Raw genomic sequence first — 18705 nt, 5'->3', positions numbered from 1 at the left:
CTGCTTACATAATAAATGATACCTTTGGGAAACTTGTTATGTCAATCAAACCCCAGTTTAAACAAACTGAGAAATTTGGAAAAACAGAAGAGCTTTATGCAATTTAGGATGCGGTATAAATAAATGGAATGACTTCTTCCCAGTTGCCATCACTAGTAATAATAAAAGTAATACTGAACTATAAAATAAAAATTAAAAACAGCTAATTGCTTGATATAATTTGACTGTTTTGTCCCTTCCATATCTCATGTTGAAATGTATTCCCTAATGTTGAAGGTGGGGCCTACTGGGAGGTATTTAGATTATGGGGGCAGACCTTGCATGAATAGCTTGGTGCCCACCCATAGTAATGAGTAAGTTCTCACTACCATGTGAGCTGGTTGTTTGAAAGAGCCTGACATCTCTCTTGCTTTCTCCTCTCTTGCCATGTCACACTTCTCCTCCCTCTTCACTTTCAACCATGAGTGAAAGTTTACTGAGCCCTCACTAGAAGCTGATGTTGGCTCTAAGCTTCTTATATAATCTGCAGAGCTATGAGCCAAATAAACTGCTTTTCATTATGAATTATTCAGCCTCAGGTATTCCTTTAGGGTAATGCAAAACAGACTAACACCCTTCTTTTTAAAAAGTATAGCACTGAAGGCATAAGGAAAAGTGATCCACTAACAGTAAAATAAACAATACGCATGAGCAAAAAGTCAATTTTAATGAAGTTCCACTAATATTTGTTGAGCAACTACTGTGAGCATTGTCCTCTACCAGGCATTGCATGAAAATTTAGCACAAATAAAACAAACAACCTCTGTCCTCATGGTCCTTACAATCTAATGGGGGAAGAAGTTGGGAGTAAGGGCAAAGAGAATGCGACCTACCCAAATGACTCTAAGATAAATACAAACATAATAAAAATAGCTATTATATATCCTTAGCTACTCTCGTAATACCAATCTCAGAATCACTCCAAAAAGAACTTTTAAGAAATACAACACGAACCCTTGATGTTTTTAGTACTAACTGTAACTCAGTCCAGACAAGGTTCGAGTATTTATTCAGGTTTATCAGCCCCAATTGTACACAAAAACTGCAAACAACAGAATAAGCTGCCATTGATTTTAACCAGTTCCAGTGCCTCAGAAATTTATCCATTTAAGGATAAGGCTAAGGTATCCAGACTTGATGAAATCTCCCTTAAAATTTCCTCTAGGCATTTACCTAGGTTTTCCAATGCTTTCAATATCATACCAGCTACATATCACTGGCTTAAAAGCCTCCCTTTGTTTTAGGAATCTCTAACATGAGTAATTAAGTCTGTACTTCAGCCATTGTAATCGGAGCAGCCTTCGATGCGTTTTACCTGTTGCATTAACATGCAATCATTTTAAATTGTCATTACTTGTTGCTTTCTAGCCCCTTCAAATAAGCCTCTGTCTGTTGTCTATCTCACATTTTTTTCATATCCTCCCTGTCTGCAGTGTGGTATCTGTGCTTAGAGCCACTGCTCACTCAGAAAATATTTTAATGTCCTGAATGTCTAGGGCTCCTAAAATACATGAAGAGGAGTTATACAAGGCTCTTTTAACTTTTTCTTCAACGTTTATGCAAATTTCAAGTAGCAGTATTTGAGAGAGATGAAGTCTGAGTTTACGCCCTAGGATCTTGGCTGTGGTTGGCTGCTGTGGATTCTGGCACATGGCCTCTGGAAGAGGCTCAGTAAAATGAACAAAGCAAAGTCTTCTAAAATGACTACTTGCATTATTACCAAAAATAGGAGAACTGAGGTCAGACAAGGAGACATCAGGGATTTGCAATAATTCTCGTAGCACCCTGCAATTTCAAACAACAAAACTTTCACTAAATTTTTTATTCCATTTTTGGGAATCAAGCCACGAAAAAAAAATCCAAACAAACAGAAGAAGTGCGGAAGCTTCAAATCCCAAGTGGTACATTTAAATAAAAACGAAGTGGAGAAACATCTGTCTTCCTCCTCGAAATTTGCCTTGATTAAAAGGCAAAAAAAAAAAAAAAAAAAAAGCATAAGAGATACCAACTTTGTTTTCCTAATAGTGTTCCAAGGATTTCTATGTTCTTCAGAGATATTATCTAATAGAAAATGTGTTTTCTACCTAAGAGATGCTGATATCAGATCCAGAAATTAAGGACAGGGCAATAGGGTCATAGAAAAATATTACTGCTTTTCAAAAACTGAAAATATACCTTAAAGTAAGAAAATATAATCAACAATAACAACTCATGAATGAATATTTTATATTACTAACAGAATTTTCATACTATAAAGAATTCATTCCAGTGAGCTGATAAATCTAGAATAATTTTTGACTTTAGAAATTTCAATTTTGTCTTATTTTATAATATTGAACTTAATGCAAAAAATAAAATTAATCAATGTTTGCTGTGCTGTATTGAAATCTACTATACACTGTGTGGTTTTTCTCTTTTTTTTCCTCATTTTAAAGACTGTAAAAACAAATTCAATTTATGCATGTGTTAAATTTCAATTCCTGGGTCTCAGAGATGAGACTAATGCATTTAGCTCTTCTATATGAAATATAAGGTATGAAATATCTACATATACTTAAAAATCAAGAATGTAGCCAATTTGCTAATATTGATCACCTCTATACACATGTACATTCTTTCACCTGAAAAATATTTTATCTCCTTTCCCTTTTTCTCTATCTTGTTAAATTCCTACTACATTTCAAATCATAGATAAAGCATTATTTTCCTGAAGAAGCTCTCAGAGACCCACTGATACAGACCCTCCTCTTCTATGCTCCCATTTTATCCTAGGTAGATGTAGTATTATAATAAGGGCTGCCTCACTCATCTCTCTCTCCCACTTCTATGCAAATTCTCCATGCAAATTCCATAGAGACAGTAATGATAATTGGCTCATCTTTGTACACCTGAGATCTAAGAAGGTGCCTGGCCCACAGCAAGTCCACAATATTCAGTAAGATATTCAATAAACTAAATATATATAATTAAGACAAAACCTATTAATAAACCCAACCTTCAGCTTGTAAGTTTGTGTGCGATTTCATTTTGTGTAACAAATTAGAAAAGTAATATAAGAAAGAAAAAAATGCTGCAAATTTCCAGGCCTTTAACAAGGATGAAAAGTTGGGGAAGTAGAATTGTACTTTTCTAATCTTTGCAAAACTAAAACAGTTTTGAAAGTTTCTTTCTTACAATTTGTATTAATGAAGATACACTCTCCACTCTTACCCTCCTATAAATCTTAAGCCATGTGTATTATGGCAAAAACTGACTGAAATAGGTTGAATGGAAGCCAAAATAATTTACATCTAAATGAAAAAGGTAGAAAACAGAATAATAAAAAATTCCAACTGAATGGGAAACTAAGATAGTCTGTTTTCATTGTACAGTATTATCTTCCCCATGAGTAGATTCACTAACACACATCCACAGAACAATAAGCACCAATGTGATCCAAACAAGACTTCAATATAAGTATTTAATTCTTTGTAAAATGACACTGACCAGCATGATCACAGAGTTTACATGTCCAGAAGGTTCAGGATCTCAATGTAATAAAACCCAACAGAGGAAGATGCTGTATCATATCTAGAAATTAAATTATTCTCTACAAAAGGAGCTACATATTTGTGTGCTGCTTAGTGGTGAAAAAAGGTGAATATGAAGTGTTATTCCATTGTCTTATCTTACATCTTGTATTATCTGTTCTGTTCTACTATCTTTATTTGTACTGTTATCAAGACAAATTTTGCCTGTCACCAATTTCCTTTGCTTTTAGTAAACCCTCCCTTTTTAAAGTTTTCTAAAGACTACTTTGTTAGGTACAGCTTAGTTTTTTTAAGCCCTTAATTTTAAGTACATGCTTTTAAGTAGCCTTGTTGGAAAAAAAATGTATAAATATATATAATCTTCTTGCTGTATACCCAAAAGAAACAACACATTCTTTTAAAGTGTTCAGAACACTTTTTAAATGGAGTAGACAATTTCTAGTATTTGCTAATTTAGAGGTAGACCCGCAAATGGAAAGAATAAGAAACAAAATTATGTTAAAAATGAAAATGAAAAAATCTAAGATTGCTACATATTATTATACAAAATCAAAGATACTTCCCAAAACAAAACAGGGAAAATCCAAAGAACACCCTCAGATTTCCCCATAGGCATCCTTCCTCACAGCCTTTTTAAAACATCCTTGGGTAGTGGCAAGGAAGGCTACTCACAAGGCTGGGGACAGAAGTCATCAGGACACCATAATCAATGTACTGTGTAACCACCACAGAGAGGAGATTCCAACTACATATATGGCTAACTATTCTCAAGTCAGGGTTGGCAGAAGCTAAGGTCCTAACATTTGGATTATTTCTATATTATTATCTGGGTCAGATAATATGCCTTCAGCCAAAATCAAATTCTGTTCACCGTGAATAGTATTCCTGTACCCAAATTCCTATACCGGAAGCCGAAATTCCGATACACATCACTGAGAATTGTCCAAATGCAAGTGCCTCAAAAGGTCCTAAGTCCTTAACTCATACCCAGGATATTTCAAATAAGCTCAGAAACCAGCACTGCGAGGGAAATATCTAAATCTGGAGACTATAAATGCCTATCATTGCCATTTCCAGAGAACACACCTGAGACTAAAACCTTGGAACAGAGGAAGGCAGATTATAGAAAAATATCAAATCTTCATTAAATACAAAGGGGAGAAAACATAAAATACAGACCTAAACTTCAATTTTTATTTATTTTATTCTCCCTTGCTTTGTTTCTTCAGACATACATCTACATCCCACATCAACACAACTTGGGACTCCTGGTCAACAGAAAAAAATAACAATGTGTACTTAATGATATGTGATGAGGAACTGATAATTTCAATATCCAAACCAGTTCCTCTTAAAAACACCAGTCCTCCAACTCCATAAGCCTTTTGATTACTCATATTCTTTCTTTATTATAAATGTCAGCAAGAATTTATCTTCAAGACTAATCAGATTTCTGAGGACTTGTAGCAGTCATTTTAATAAAAGTAGCTTAACACACTAACAGTCAGAATCTGGTTTGCAAGTGCTCACAGTCATTCTATTTGCTCATCCAGTTGTTGCTGGAATGACAAAGACAGCAAAGACAGAAAATTTTATACATATTAAGTGACCATATTAGAACTTAAACTTTCCACGTTTGTGTCTTCAAGCCCAGAAGAGAACTCTGGGTTTCTCCATTTGCAGCAACACCTAATTTGGCAAACCCAAAAAGTTACACTGTCATTGATAAAGGAGAGGTCTTTGTTCTGTCTTTGTTCTGGAGAGGTCAAAAGATTTCTATCCAGCTTCAGTCTGAAGATCTTCGATCAAAAGAAACAATATAAATTCTAATATATTAAATTTTAAAATGGGGAGGTAAGCCATAGAAGGGATGTTGGCCTTCTTGAGCCCAGTGCTTCCCTGACTTTCACAAATGAGTCACAAACTTCTAGAGGGAGAGAGAGGGAATGGCACGGAAGGGAGAGAAAGAAGGGAGGAGGAGGAGGAGGAGGAGGAGGAAGAGAGGAAGAGAGAGAGAGGGAGGGAGAGAGGAGGGGGAGAGGAGGGGAGGGGAGAGGAAGGGGAACAGAGGGGAGGGGGAGGGGAGAAGATGGAGAGGGGATGGGAGGGGAGGTAGGGGGAGGGGAGAAGAAAAGCAAGCAAGCAGGCAAGCAGATGCCCTGTCCTACCTCCCATGTGACCTGCTTTGTTGCCACTCCTGTCTGGAAGCCTAAGGAAACTCTAGGAGAAGACAGATTCTGGAGCTGAGTAACACCTAAGTGATGTCTGCTCCACCTAGCTTCAGCCCAGCTATAATGCCATAGTAAGTGCTTGAAAAATGTCAGCCAAGCTAAGCTGTTAAGGAGCAGGCCCAGCAGTTTTCTATCTCCCTCCAAGAAGATAACCAAGTCCTAAATTTCTTGCAAGACAAGAAGAAAATCCACATGATGGTAGTTTATTCTAGTCTTTAAGGTCACAATGAGCTGGCAGAGGAGATATTTCCACCTCTCCTTTATCATGCTTAAAATTCTCTCCTCAATAAAAATCTATTCCACTTTAGGGACATGGGAGTGACACTCACATTGAACAAGAGGGACTTAAAAAGGGAGTTTTACCAGTTACACCACTTCAGGTCCCATGGGAATGTCCTTCCCACCATCACCTCTCACATTAACAGGATTAAGTCCTTTGGAAAATCAGTATAAAAGCAAATAAAGTCCAGTTCAAGCAAAGGGACAAAGGATTTAGTAAATGTGGTTCTTAGCGTAGTGCTGGAGATTAAATAACATTTCTCCTCCTCCCCACTAAAGCACAAATTACCTCACTGAAAATATTAAAACCAATGCATTGTAATCACTTTGGCTATGAGCCTAAATATATGTTACCACAGAAAGTCTCAAATACAAAGTTTTGTATTAAAAAAACACCACATAAATCTAGCATTCTCCCCTCCCCCATCCAATGTAATCTGGGCTTTAAAATTGTTAAGAATAAGAAGTTTATAAATTTGAGCAAAGTTTCTGTATGCGCCCATCCACCTCCACAGAAAATGCCCCAAAAGCAGCAACCTTCAGAAAATACAAGACTTCACCCTCAATTTCAAAACTGTGAATTTCAGAGATTAGCCAGCCATATCCTAAATCAGTTGGCTAGTCAATTTCTTCAAGTAAAATGAGAGTAACAGGCATCTCCTTTACCTTAAGATGGAGCTGGTATTGACTTGGCATCATGAAGAAAAGCAAGGCATCTGACTACACTCCACAGAATATATTGAGTATTAACATCTCAGCTTCTAATTGGCAGGGATTTTCAGCTGATTTTCATCTATGTTCCCCCACTCAACCCTACAAGCATTCTATGGCTTGTGTGAACACCTCGGCCAAACAAATCAGAAAGTCATCTCACAACCCTCAATTTCTCACTCCCGAGGAGGCTGCTCATAGAAAATGATCTCATTTGATCCCATGAGAGGATCTCATCTCATGCTCATGCTATGAGGCATGCAAATTGGTATTGGCACCATTTTACTCAAGAAACTGCAACTCGAAGAAATAAGGGCCTTACCCAAAGTCAGAGAAATTAAGATGTCTGAACCAGGACCAGAACACAAATCTTCTACTTACTGGCCCAACATTCCTTTCACTCACTACATTTGTAGATATGCAGTTAGAAAAACCTGATATCCACCAAAATCTGCAAACTTCCATAATACTCATTTGTGACTACAACATTCTCAGGCAGATATTCACCCACATACCAGCTATGCACATCAAAAAACATTTACACCAAAGATCAGCTAATGACCTGCTTATTAAAACAAAACCAAGACTTGCTTACCAAAAACAAAACCAGGACTCAATTCCTGGGACAAGAGGGGCTGCCAAAAACAAAACCAGGACTCCATTCCTGGGACAAGAGGGGCTGCCAAAGCTGTATCTCAGAACTACCATTCATACACATGCCCTAATGACTAACACCCATTCATCAGCATCAGCCCTACCTACACTACAAAAGAATCCCACTTTTGAAAACCTGCCAACTCTGGGTTTCGACATACAACTATGCATTATTTTTCCAGAAAAAAAAAATTACTCTATGAGAAAGAAAAAAAATGACTGAAATTATTTAGAATTCTTTGTAAAATTGACACTGAGAAGACACCATTTCTTCTCAATAATAGAGTAGCATCACAGAAGCAAAGGAAATTATGGAGTTAAAGATGGAAGTAGACCATAAGTATGATATACCTTATCTTAACAAGATTTTACTCTTAAAAACAATGGCCCTATTAAAAGTAGGTAACCCATCATTATTTTATCAAAGTACCTACAATTCAACTGATGAGAAATAAATCCCGCCAAGGACATATCTGCAGTTAAGTTAGTGAAAACTGAACTACCGAATAAGAGAAGCATGGCCTGTTGCTCAGAGAAGACAGGTAATGACTAACGTGGCAAACAAAAAATTCCATAAGAGATATAATATTTTCTTCATCTGGTCTGCTTCTCTCCAGCTAAAGAAATCAACTCGGGGGAAAAAAAAAAAGACAGAAACTCACCTTCCCAAACCAAGAAACAAACTATCCAGACACATACCCTTCATGATGTTGAATCCCAATTTAGGAAACCTCAGACAGGCTCACAGCACTGTCTCATCCACAAGGCTGAGAATACAAGACTTTGTCCTCCAAAATTGAAAGTATAAATTTTATCACTAAGTTTGGTATACCATCTCAGAAAATGTCACCTTCTTCCATGTCCACACCACTAAATAACTATAGAAAATAATGACATGTTAAAAAAGATCACACCTGTGTTTCCTCGACATTTTTAAAAGAATATCTGACACATATAGCAAACATAGACCTTGAGGTGGGAGATGAATTAAAATAAAGTTTTAAATTATAATAGGTTTATAATAACTAATACATTCTATAAATACTCTGTCAAAATTCAGGGTATTTGGTGATAGAAATCTAAGGAGGAAATGAATTTTTGAAATGTCTCAGACAAAAATAAAACTAAAAGGCTATAATCAAGAAAGAAAGGAGATGGGCAACTTCTTTTAATGCATCTAAGCCCCACTTCTGAAAGAACAGCCGTCTTTGCTCAGCTGTAGGAAAACCACAGGACTTGGAATAACTCGTTTAATGTACTGTCCTTCTTCTGTTAAAATGACACTGTTGACTCACCCTCAGTAGGATATGTGCTTGGTTAAACTTGTTTTTCCAGTAACAGTAATGAACTGAGTTACTCTGCTATTTAAATGATTTGCATCCCCATAACTGAAAAAAATATTTGGAAACACCTACATATCTAATATGCTTGTCCTTGAGTAGGTCTGGTTTGACTATGCAGCCAGAGCGTTATCCCTCCCTAGAGTCTCTCCCCAAATGATGATGAGTGTTATTCCTATTTTATTGCAAAAATGGAAATTATACCAATTATCGAAAGAGTCTTTCACTGCATTTGCTCAGTGAATCATTGTCTTAGCTAATCTCCACAGTCCTGGGCTTCCAAAGTCTGAAATTAAATAAACTGAATACTTTTTTTTTCTTACTTTTAGTTACATGAACTGCTCAAATTTGGGTGATACTACAGAAGGCCCACACCAAATCTACAACCCTTGCATGTTCCCAGCATCATTCAACAAGGTCCTGTATGACAGTCTGGTAGGTTACCCATTCTACTGCTCTGTCATTTCTAGCTTGCTTGCTAGCTAGTTAAGGCTGAAAGAATTAAAAAAAAAAAAAAAAAGTAAACATTACCAAGCCCTAACTCTAGATTATGAACCAACCTAATCACCACATGGTGGGATGGGAAGGCTTAGTAACTTCAAAACAAGGATTTTTACTTATACCAACCCAGACAATGAAAGGGAGGGTTAATTCTCCTTAGATCAAAAACTGTATCCCTTCTCAAGGAGAGATACAACTTAATTCACATATATCTTCTATCCATATCTTTTCTACTTTGAAGATACAGTTTTTTAGTTGACAACTTTAACTCAAAATTATTTTGCAAAGGGATATTAGAAACATGGGGAGTAAAAGATAATCTACTAACAAAAGAACAAATAGCTTAGACATTAAACTCTTCAATTTACATTCTGGACCAGTGGTCTGCAAAATTAGGTGTGTGTATCCCAGAGGTGGGGGAGGTGTAAGACCATCCACTGGGGCACTGGAAGAAATTTTAAAACATCTCCATATTTATGGTCTAAAAAACATATAATTAAGCTTTACTTAGAGTTAACATAAGCATATATGGTTTAATAGTTGGACATTTATATAAATATTTATTTGTAGGAGGAAGGGTTCATGCTTAAAAAAGGTTTTTCTTGGGGCATATATTTTTAAAAGGTTTGAAGGGTCCTGCTTTACCTCCAGATTTCACAAAGTAGGATATATATACCCTCATATACACTACGCCAGAAAAATGCAAAGAAACTGGATAAACCTGGTATATCTTCCTGGCATCTCTATTTCACTCACTCTAGGGTAAGTGACATTCATTCTTCTCTATATTCAGGTACTTTGCAAGATACCTCTGGCTAACATGTCTTTAGGATAAAAGAGGTCACAAAATGATGGCCTGGGTTCTGGGTTCTATGCCTGGCTCCCTATCATCTAGTCATCTGACCAAGCACCAATCACTTGACTCTTCCAGGCCTTTTCAGCTCCTTCCTACTCAAATTTTGTGATTCACAAGTTCAGTCTTTCATCCCATCTCCAGCTGCTTCACGGCCCTGCACAAGTCATTCTAATGAGAATGTAACAGCCACTCCTCTCCACCAATCTCGGCCTCCTTTCCCGCTCTCTGATGAGGCCTTGACTTTGCATTCCCTCGGTTTCGCATGGTCTGTTTATATAATGTGAAAGAGGCACTTTCTGGAAGACTCTGTAAGTGTTCTCAGGTTATTACCAGTGTCCCCCAGCACTCCTGGACAGACTGTAGAGCTCCTTTGGCTAAAGGGCTTGGGGTAGCATTCTGCATGGGGGACCAACATGTATCATCACCATGCTGTGACCATGCTGACAATCTACAGCTCAGCCCTTGATCCACATCAGCAATATATTATTTTTAAGGAAAAAGTAACAGAAACCAGAATCATCTACCTAATGAAGATATTTAATCTAGTAAAAGAAAATGAAGCTGAGAACATCCACAGGTAAGCCAGACTGTAAGGAAAATAGCTCTGAACTCAGCAGGAACAAAATGAGGAACTGAGGAGAGTATAGAGAAGTGATAAGTCACACTGATAGGATGCTCTTTCTCACTCAAAACAGCTGAGGTCACATCCCAGGCATGGCCACTCTATCAAAATAATTAGTAGTTAAACAAGTTAATATATGCAACATGTTTACAGCTTGGCACTGTTAAGATTATTATCTTCTTTCCTTCAAGCACAGCAGAATTAACAAAAGAAATGTAACATTTTTATCTGCAGACTTTGGGGGCTCCAGGGAAGAATTTTCACCTACTCAGAGCAGGCTGAGATTCAACTTCCCTTTTCAGGTTTCACCAACATCTCGAAAGGTTTCATAGCTTATCTGCCATCAAGTGGAAAGATAAAATTCAATTTGCAGGCATTCCCAGGCACACTTCTAAGGAAGTGCTATGGTGTGAAGGATAAAGCAGTGGACCAAAGGCTAAAAAGTCAGACATCTGGACTGGCACAGTGGCTGACACCTATAATCCCAGCACTTTGGGAGGCCGAGGCGGGTGGATCATTTGAGGTCAGCAGTTCAAGACCAGCCTGGCCAACACAGTGAAACCACGTCTCTAGTAAAAATACAAAAATAAATTAGCCAGGTGGTAGTGGCACACACCTGTAATCCTGGCTTCTTGGGAGGCTAAGGCAGAAGAATTGCTTTAGCCTAGGAGGTGGAGGTTGTGGTGAGTCAAGATCATGCCATTGCACTCCAGTCTGGGTGACAGATGAGACCCTGCCTCAAAAAAAAAAAAAAAAAAAAAAAGGTCATCTTGTCTTTGTACTGTCACTATTTTTGTGCTCTTGCAAAATTACTTTTCTTTCTTCTTCTTTTTTTTTTTTTTTGAGACAGAGTCTCTATTTGCCCAGGCTGGAGTGCAGTGGTGCGATCTTGGCTCACTGCAACCTCTGCCTCCTGGGTTCAAGCAATTCTCCTGCCTCAGCCTCCCAAGTAGCTGTGATTACAGGTGCGCAGCACCATGTTGGCCAGGCTGGTCTCAAACTCCTGACCTCAGATGATCCACCCACCTCAGCCTCCCAAGGCTGGGATTACAGATATGAACCACCGTAACTGGCTGAAAGATTTCTGACCTTTCTAAGGCCTACAGTTTGTAATCTGCTTTTAAAAAATGATTAGATGGTCGGGCGCGGTGGCTCAAGCCTGTAATCTCAGCACTTTGGGAGGCCGAGGTGGGTGGATCACGAGGTCAAGAGATCGAGACCATCCTGGTCAACATGGTGAAACCCCATCTCTACTAAAAAATACAAAAAAATATTAGCTGGGCATGGTGGCGCGTGCCTGTAGTCCCAGCTACTCAGGAGGCTGAGGCAGGAGAACTGCCTGAACCCGGGAGGCGGAGGTTGCAGTGAGCCGAAATCGTGCCATTGCACTCCAGCCTGGGTAACGAGCAAAACTCCATCACGAAAAAAAAAAAAAATGATTAGATGACCTATGGCCCCATAGCCAAGAAAACAGTAGCTTACAAACATGTTTTACTGTGATGTACAGTGAGAAATATATCTTGTACCAGACCTGAATATTCACATATATATGTGCATAGCAAAAACAAAAATTTCAAGAAACAATGCTTATATATACTATGTGAACTCACTATTCTACCCTTTTTTCCCCCAAAAGTGCTGTTTGAGACCCACCAAATTGGCTTCATGACCCACTTGCGGTCATAATCTGCAGTTCGAAAAACACTGGACTAGAGCATGCAGTAAAGAATGTGGCTTTGCAATCAGACAGACCAACACTTTTTTTTTTTTTTTTTTTTTTTTTGAAGACAGGGTCTTGTTCTGTCACCTAAATAGATGTGCCATGGCACAATCATGGCTCAGTGCAGCATCAACCTCTGGGGCTCAAGCGATCCTGCTGCTGTCTCAGCCTCCCAAGTAGCTGGGACCACAGGTATGCACCACCACGCCTGGCTAATTTTTTTTATTTTTCTGTAGGGATGGAGTCTTGCTATGCTTCCCAGGCTAGTCTTAAACTCCTGTGCTCAAGCAATCCTCCTGCCTCAGACTCCCAAAGCACTGGGATTACAGGTGTGAGCCCCCAAGCCCAGCCCCAGGACACTTTTAACTAGCTGCATAATCTTGGGTAAATTACCAATGTTTCCAAAGCACATATTTTAAATAAAGACTAAAACACCAAGGTTTTTCCTAAGGATTAGATGAGACAATGTATATAAAGCACTTAGCCACACTGTGTCTGACACAAAATACATACTCAATAGTTATGATGATGACTAATAACATCAATAGCATTATTATTAAATTCAAGGATTCCAAAAGAAAGTAAAATAAGTGGGAGAAAGCTAGAAAAAAAGGAACAGGCTCGCCTATAAGCATCAATAACCAGTAGGACTGTTGTCAGGTTAATCCAGGATTATGCTCATTGAAGTTCAACCAAAAAAAGGGGTTTTGCGTACTTTCTTCACAATATTCCCTAGCAACTTAAGCAGTGCTTGGCACATAATAGGTACATATATTTGCTGAATGAATGAAAACATCAGGAGGCCCACCTCTATGCAGTGGAGGTGCTGTGAAGGGATCCCAGCCACACCTGCATAGCACCCCTGCCCAAAAATTCAAACACCTTGAAGTTGCTATAAGCCAGTGGCTCTCAAAGTGTACTTCCCAAAACAGCAGTAGTATTACCTGGACACTTTTTAGAAATGCGATTTACCAGGTCTCACTCCAGACCTACCAGATCAGAAACTGAGGGGGTGAGCTCAGCAATCTTTGTTCTAAAAAGTCCTTCAAAACTTGATGTGCACTCAAGTTTGAAAATCAGCATTACAAACCGTGATGATTTAGGGACCAATAGCAATTCCAGGGAGATAAATGTACAGTCAAAGAGACTCCTGCAAAGTTTATTGATCCTAGGAATCAGTCACTTACCCAGTTTAACCCAGACTTTTCAGAGTTAGCTGCAACTTCCAAAGAGGTTACCAAGAATTGCTTCTCCTCTCGGCTTCTCTTTAGTGCACCAATAAACTCTAATATAGACTCTCTGAAACAGCCACTCTAATATTCAGCACAAAGCCTGATTCCTTAAAAAAACGCAAAATCTACTTGTTAAATGATCTTTTATCTAAGCACATTCCCTGGCTCACACTGTTCATATCAGAACTTCTGGAATGCAGGCTCAGGGTGCTTTTTCAAACTCTACATTAGTTCTCAAAAAATGAACAAGATCCCACAGCCAATCTGCATGCAGCAACTTTGCTCCAAAGTTATAACAATATTCATCTACCACTACCTTGCATTTGACTATTTGCCAAACAACAAGACCTTATTTAGCATCAATTTCGTGTGCATACACTTCAGAAAGAAGATAACCAGATATTAAAACTCCAAAGTTAAGGTTTGTAAAGTGTTGATAAATCAAACGCCACATATTTGTATCACTAGTTTGAGCCCCGTAATTTCTACAGAACCTTCATTTCCCAAAAGATACCTTAATCAGACTCTAGTCAAGCACAACAAAATTTAGAAAAAAAAACATTCATTTTTATCAAAAGGCAGGAAATATAACTATCTTCTTTCTATTCTGGAAAGGATTTCTAAATACACCTTCCAAGGGCAAAGAGGTGCCTTTCAAAAATAAGAAGATTCCTTATTTCTGCCAATTGAATAATGATCCAACTATAACAGGAGCAGATAGAAGACCTGGCTTTGGAGTCATGTGACTCTGCATTAGCTCTCACAGGTTCTCTGTCTCAGTCTCTACAAATAAAAACATGGACTTGTCTCTATAAAAGACACAATATACACAGAAGTGTTTTTCAAACTACCATATATTATCTCCTCAACATGCAAATTTATCCCTGTGAACTGATTCTTTCCCTCCCACTCACCGTGGCCAAAATAATTTATATTAGAATGTGTTCATAGGTGGCTTAATAGCAGTTGTGACAAAAGTGTAAACTAGAAAAGATAATGAATATTTATATACACATAAAGCAGCAAGAAGCCACAGAAGGCTTCAAATGACAAAGAAATGAGCTAGAAAAATAACCCACAGTACACTGGCTCTTCCTGGTTTTGGCAAGTATTTCAGCCAGAAGGACATGGTATTTAATGAGAAAAATTCATAAAAAGAAAATGTAAAATGAATTCTTTCAAAACTTCACAAAAGGTTATGTTGAAAAAGAAGTTTGGGAACAAGGGAATGCAGAGGGCTATGTTTTTGTCAGGTCTGACTTATCCTTTGCTATGGGTACGCTGTCTTTTCATGTGGCCTCAAAGAAATAGTTGAGCCATTATTGTTGATAATGACGAGCAGATGCTGATGGGATGATTGCACATCAACAGTTCTCAGACTCAGGTCTTGTGTAATTGGGTGTGTCAATCTATGTCACTCCACAGATGGTTACTGAACTAGTTACAACTTCCCTAAATCTTTTCACTAGACCTATGCAGCATTCTGGACAGCTATTCCTTGCCAACTGAGATTAGGCACTACTATAAAAAAGTTTTCAGCTGGGCGCGGTGGCTAACGCCTGTAATCCCAGCACTTTAGGAGGCCGAGGTGGATGGATCACGAGGTCAAGAGATCAAGACCATCCTGGTCAACATGGTGAAACCCCGTCTCTACTAAAAATACGAAAAATTAGCTGGGCATTGTGGCACGTGCCTGTAATCCCAGCTACTCAGGAGGCTGAGGCAGGAGAATTGCCTGAACCCAGGAGGCAGAGGTTGCGGTGAGCCAAGATCGCGCCATTGCACTCCAGCCTGGGTAACAAGAGCAAAACTCCATCTCAAAAAAAAAAAAAAAAAAAAAGTATTCAAAAAACAATTCCAAGGTCTATTCCTCCTCCCAACACACGCACATACACAGAGTTGAATTAGAGATGTTTAATTCAGATAGTAAAATTTTTGAATTTGAAAGTTAAAATTTTACCAAAACCATCAATATTCATTTAATGAAGTGAATGTAAGAAATATATTAATTTCAATCTGTCTTGAACAAAAATTATAATACATAAAAAATTTTCTATGAAAAAAATTATATGTATTTTGGATAATCGATGTACCTCAGGAGCAGCCCTGCATCAAAGCTCTCCTCAGGATGGTGGAGAATGGTGAATCTCGGCTCTCACGACATAAAACCGCCAAATTATTCCTAGGGAAAGAGGTGTATAGCCATGATGTGCTAGATAAAAGTGGCCTTCAGAGAAGAAGCTCTCCACTACCACAGGGCATGGTCAGGCATTCAGTTGGATTGCTGTGAGTCAAAATGATCCACTTGGCATTTTGTTGAAGGGTCCCTTAAACAAAAGGTACAACTTGTGAAATACACTGTCATGGAAAGACAAGTATAGCTTCATTATCATATAGATGTAAACAAGGCAGAGGCTAGGCTAAAATAAAGTGTAAAGTGTGAGTTTGTTAATTTTTCTTTCCCCAAATACTTTTAACAGACTTAACATTTTAGCCATCATACATTTTCTTCCCTGAAATGTATCAGTTACAGTTCCCATAGACTCTAGATACACATTTCCTTGTGGGTGTATGTGTAAAACTACCATAACAAAACATTTTCTATTTCCTCATTTTGATTAAAAGGAAAGAAGAAATACTAAACTCCACTTACATAAGTGACAGTGCAATACTGACACACCCATCTGTGTACACAATTTGTATTCTGTTTAAGTTCTAATGATAAGGTGAGAAATGACAAGAGCTAGGAAATAAAAATACATTTAGAAATAGCCTATGTTGTATGCTGTTGAGAAACCTTAAGGAAGCTTTAAAGAGCAGCAAAATCACTTCAGGTCACTCAGGAAGAACTATGGCTTGCGACATTAAAAATTGCTGAGGAAAAATACTAAGAAATAGACATCAGAGAATTAAAAATGCCTGTAAATGAGGGTGACATTATGGACCCACTGGCACGACATATGAAAGCTGTGATGAGTTAAGCTGAGTCAGCCACATATTCCTGCCTATTTCACTTTGGATCAACATCCTGTCTAGGAAACAGGGACAACTGATTAACAATGCAAGCACAGAATAGCTTTAAGAAAAGCTAAATGACCCATCTGGGGAAAGACTATTCAAATTCTGCTTTACTACTGTCATGCTCTAAAGCAGCTAAGCAAACAGAAATGAGAATCCTTTCACGTTATGAGGAATGAAATTCAAATTTAGGGACATTATAAAGTTATGTGGTATAATGAAATAAGAACTGCTCTGGAAATCAGAACCTGGGTTCTAGCTCTGGCTTTTCCATATACTAACCACATGGTCTAAAGGAATTTCCTTAAGCTACTGGAGACTGATTATTCTCATCTGTAAAACTAAAATGATGTAACCAGCCCTCCATTCTTAGCAGAGTTCATTTGTGGCTCAAATAAGACCATAATCACTAAGGTGATTAAAACCCAGAAAGCATTATTTAATGTAAAATACTATTTTATAGTAGTACAATTCCCAGCCTAAAAATCTGTGAAACAGAAAATCCTTGTCATCTAACCCAGAAATTATAAATGATTACATGATTCAAATTAGATCACAAACACCTATATTATTATTAGATCCATTCCTCCAGCCCAAATGGGGGTGATAAGTATATGTTGTTAGACCAGTGTAACTAACTTCACCAACTTTTTGTTTTGTTCTGTTTTGCAAATCCACTCAGGAATGCATTAACTTCAACAGTTTTTTTTAAAACAGTTTCCACACTCCTCTCCCTGGGTCTCAACCATGCTCAGGAATTACAAGTACAATAATCTCCTCAACCTCCCCTAGCCTTCTCTAGCCCAGAAATCTGACATAGGCCACTTCGCATGCCTGATTAGATAAGCTTTCCCAATGCTGAAAACCAACTGCTTCTAACATTTCAAACCTGATTTCCATGAAGACTCAGGGGTGAAAGACAGAAACAAATAATCCAACCAAATAATTTCCTCCTTATTGAAAGAGCTCTTCAGCTTTAATCTGAAATCCTAAATAATTTTTTCTATGAATCAGTTGCTTCTGAGATGAGAGGTACAAGACACTACAAACTATGACCACACAAAAGATTTTTAAAAGTTTTTGATCCACAGTTAATCCACAAACTTGAAATTACTAGACAATAGTACTTTTAGTCTGCTCTTTAGGTGATCCATAATCTTGCCTTGGCAGTGGAGCAGAGCCTAAAGGGAGTCATTAAAAGAAATTGAAACAAGAAGGTCCAGAGACAAATGTCCCCAAACTATATATTCCAAAGGAGGAATTACCATGAAAGTAATGAACTTGAAAGTTCAGGGGTCCCTACACTTGGGTGCCTATTTTGAGCCCAGAACCACACAAGCACAACTAACTATGTTGCTTTCAATCTTTACAAACAATCCTGCAAGTTAGATATTACTATTATCCCCATTACATAAATAAGGGAACTGAAACTTAAAGAAGTTAAGTGGCTTGTCTAATATTCTTAGCTAGTACAAATCAGAGCCCAGTCTCTCTGATTCCAAAACTCACCAGCTATGCTAAAGCAAAAATAAAAATGTAGTAGGGAAGGATATCTAAAAGTCATTCTGAGAGATAATTAAAAATAATGTTTACTCTCCCTTATCTCCTTTACCATCTTTAACATCCCTTGACACCCTCTCCTTTGTCATTCATCTGTTGACAAACATAACGAAAACCTAAGGAGGAAGTCCGGGATGTCTGAAAGAACCCACATGTCTGAGCATGCAGGTGAAAGATTATATTTTAAAATAGCAGGGATAATCTGAGATGAGGTATTGGTGTCAAATACACTTATCTATTAATACAGATGACCACCAATTTTTAGTAACAAAAGAGAAAAACATCCACAGAAAATAAAAAACAAACTTACCTTTACACTTGTTCTATAATGGTATGTGTACAAATGCTACCCACAGTTAATTCCACAGTTCCCAGGCCAAGACAGGTTAGTACTGGGTAATTTTAATAATTG

The 18705-nt window shown here is 37.9% G+C and overlaps 1 protein-coding gene across 1 annotated transcript in view; it reads right to left on the bottom strand.

Annotated features, from left to right (window-relative positions):
* The window catches only part of NOTCH2 (notch receptor 2), a 176672-nt gene that overhangs the window by 141981 nt on the left and 15986 nt on the right, over nucleotides 1-18705 (bottom strand).

This window comes from Saimiri boliviensis, chromosome 11, assembly GCF_048565385.1.
Source record: "Saimiri boliviensis isolate mSaiBol1 chromosome 11, mSaiBol1.pri, whole genome shotgun sequence".
Lineage (NCBI taxonomy): Eukaryota > Metazoa > Chordata > Mammalia > Primates > Cebidae > Saimiri > Saimiri boliviensis.
The sequence above is the reverse complement of the archived record's forward strand: the minus strand, read 5'-3'. Positions and strand labels throughout refer to the sequence as shown.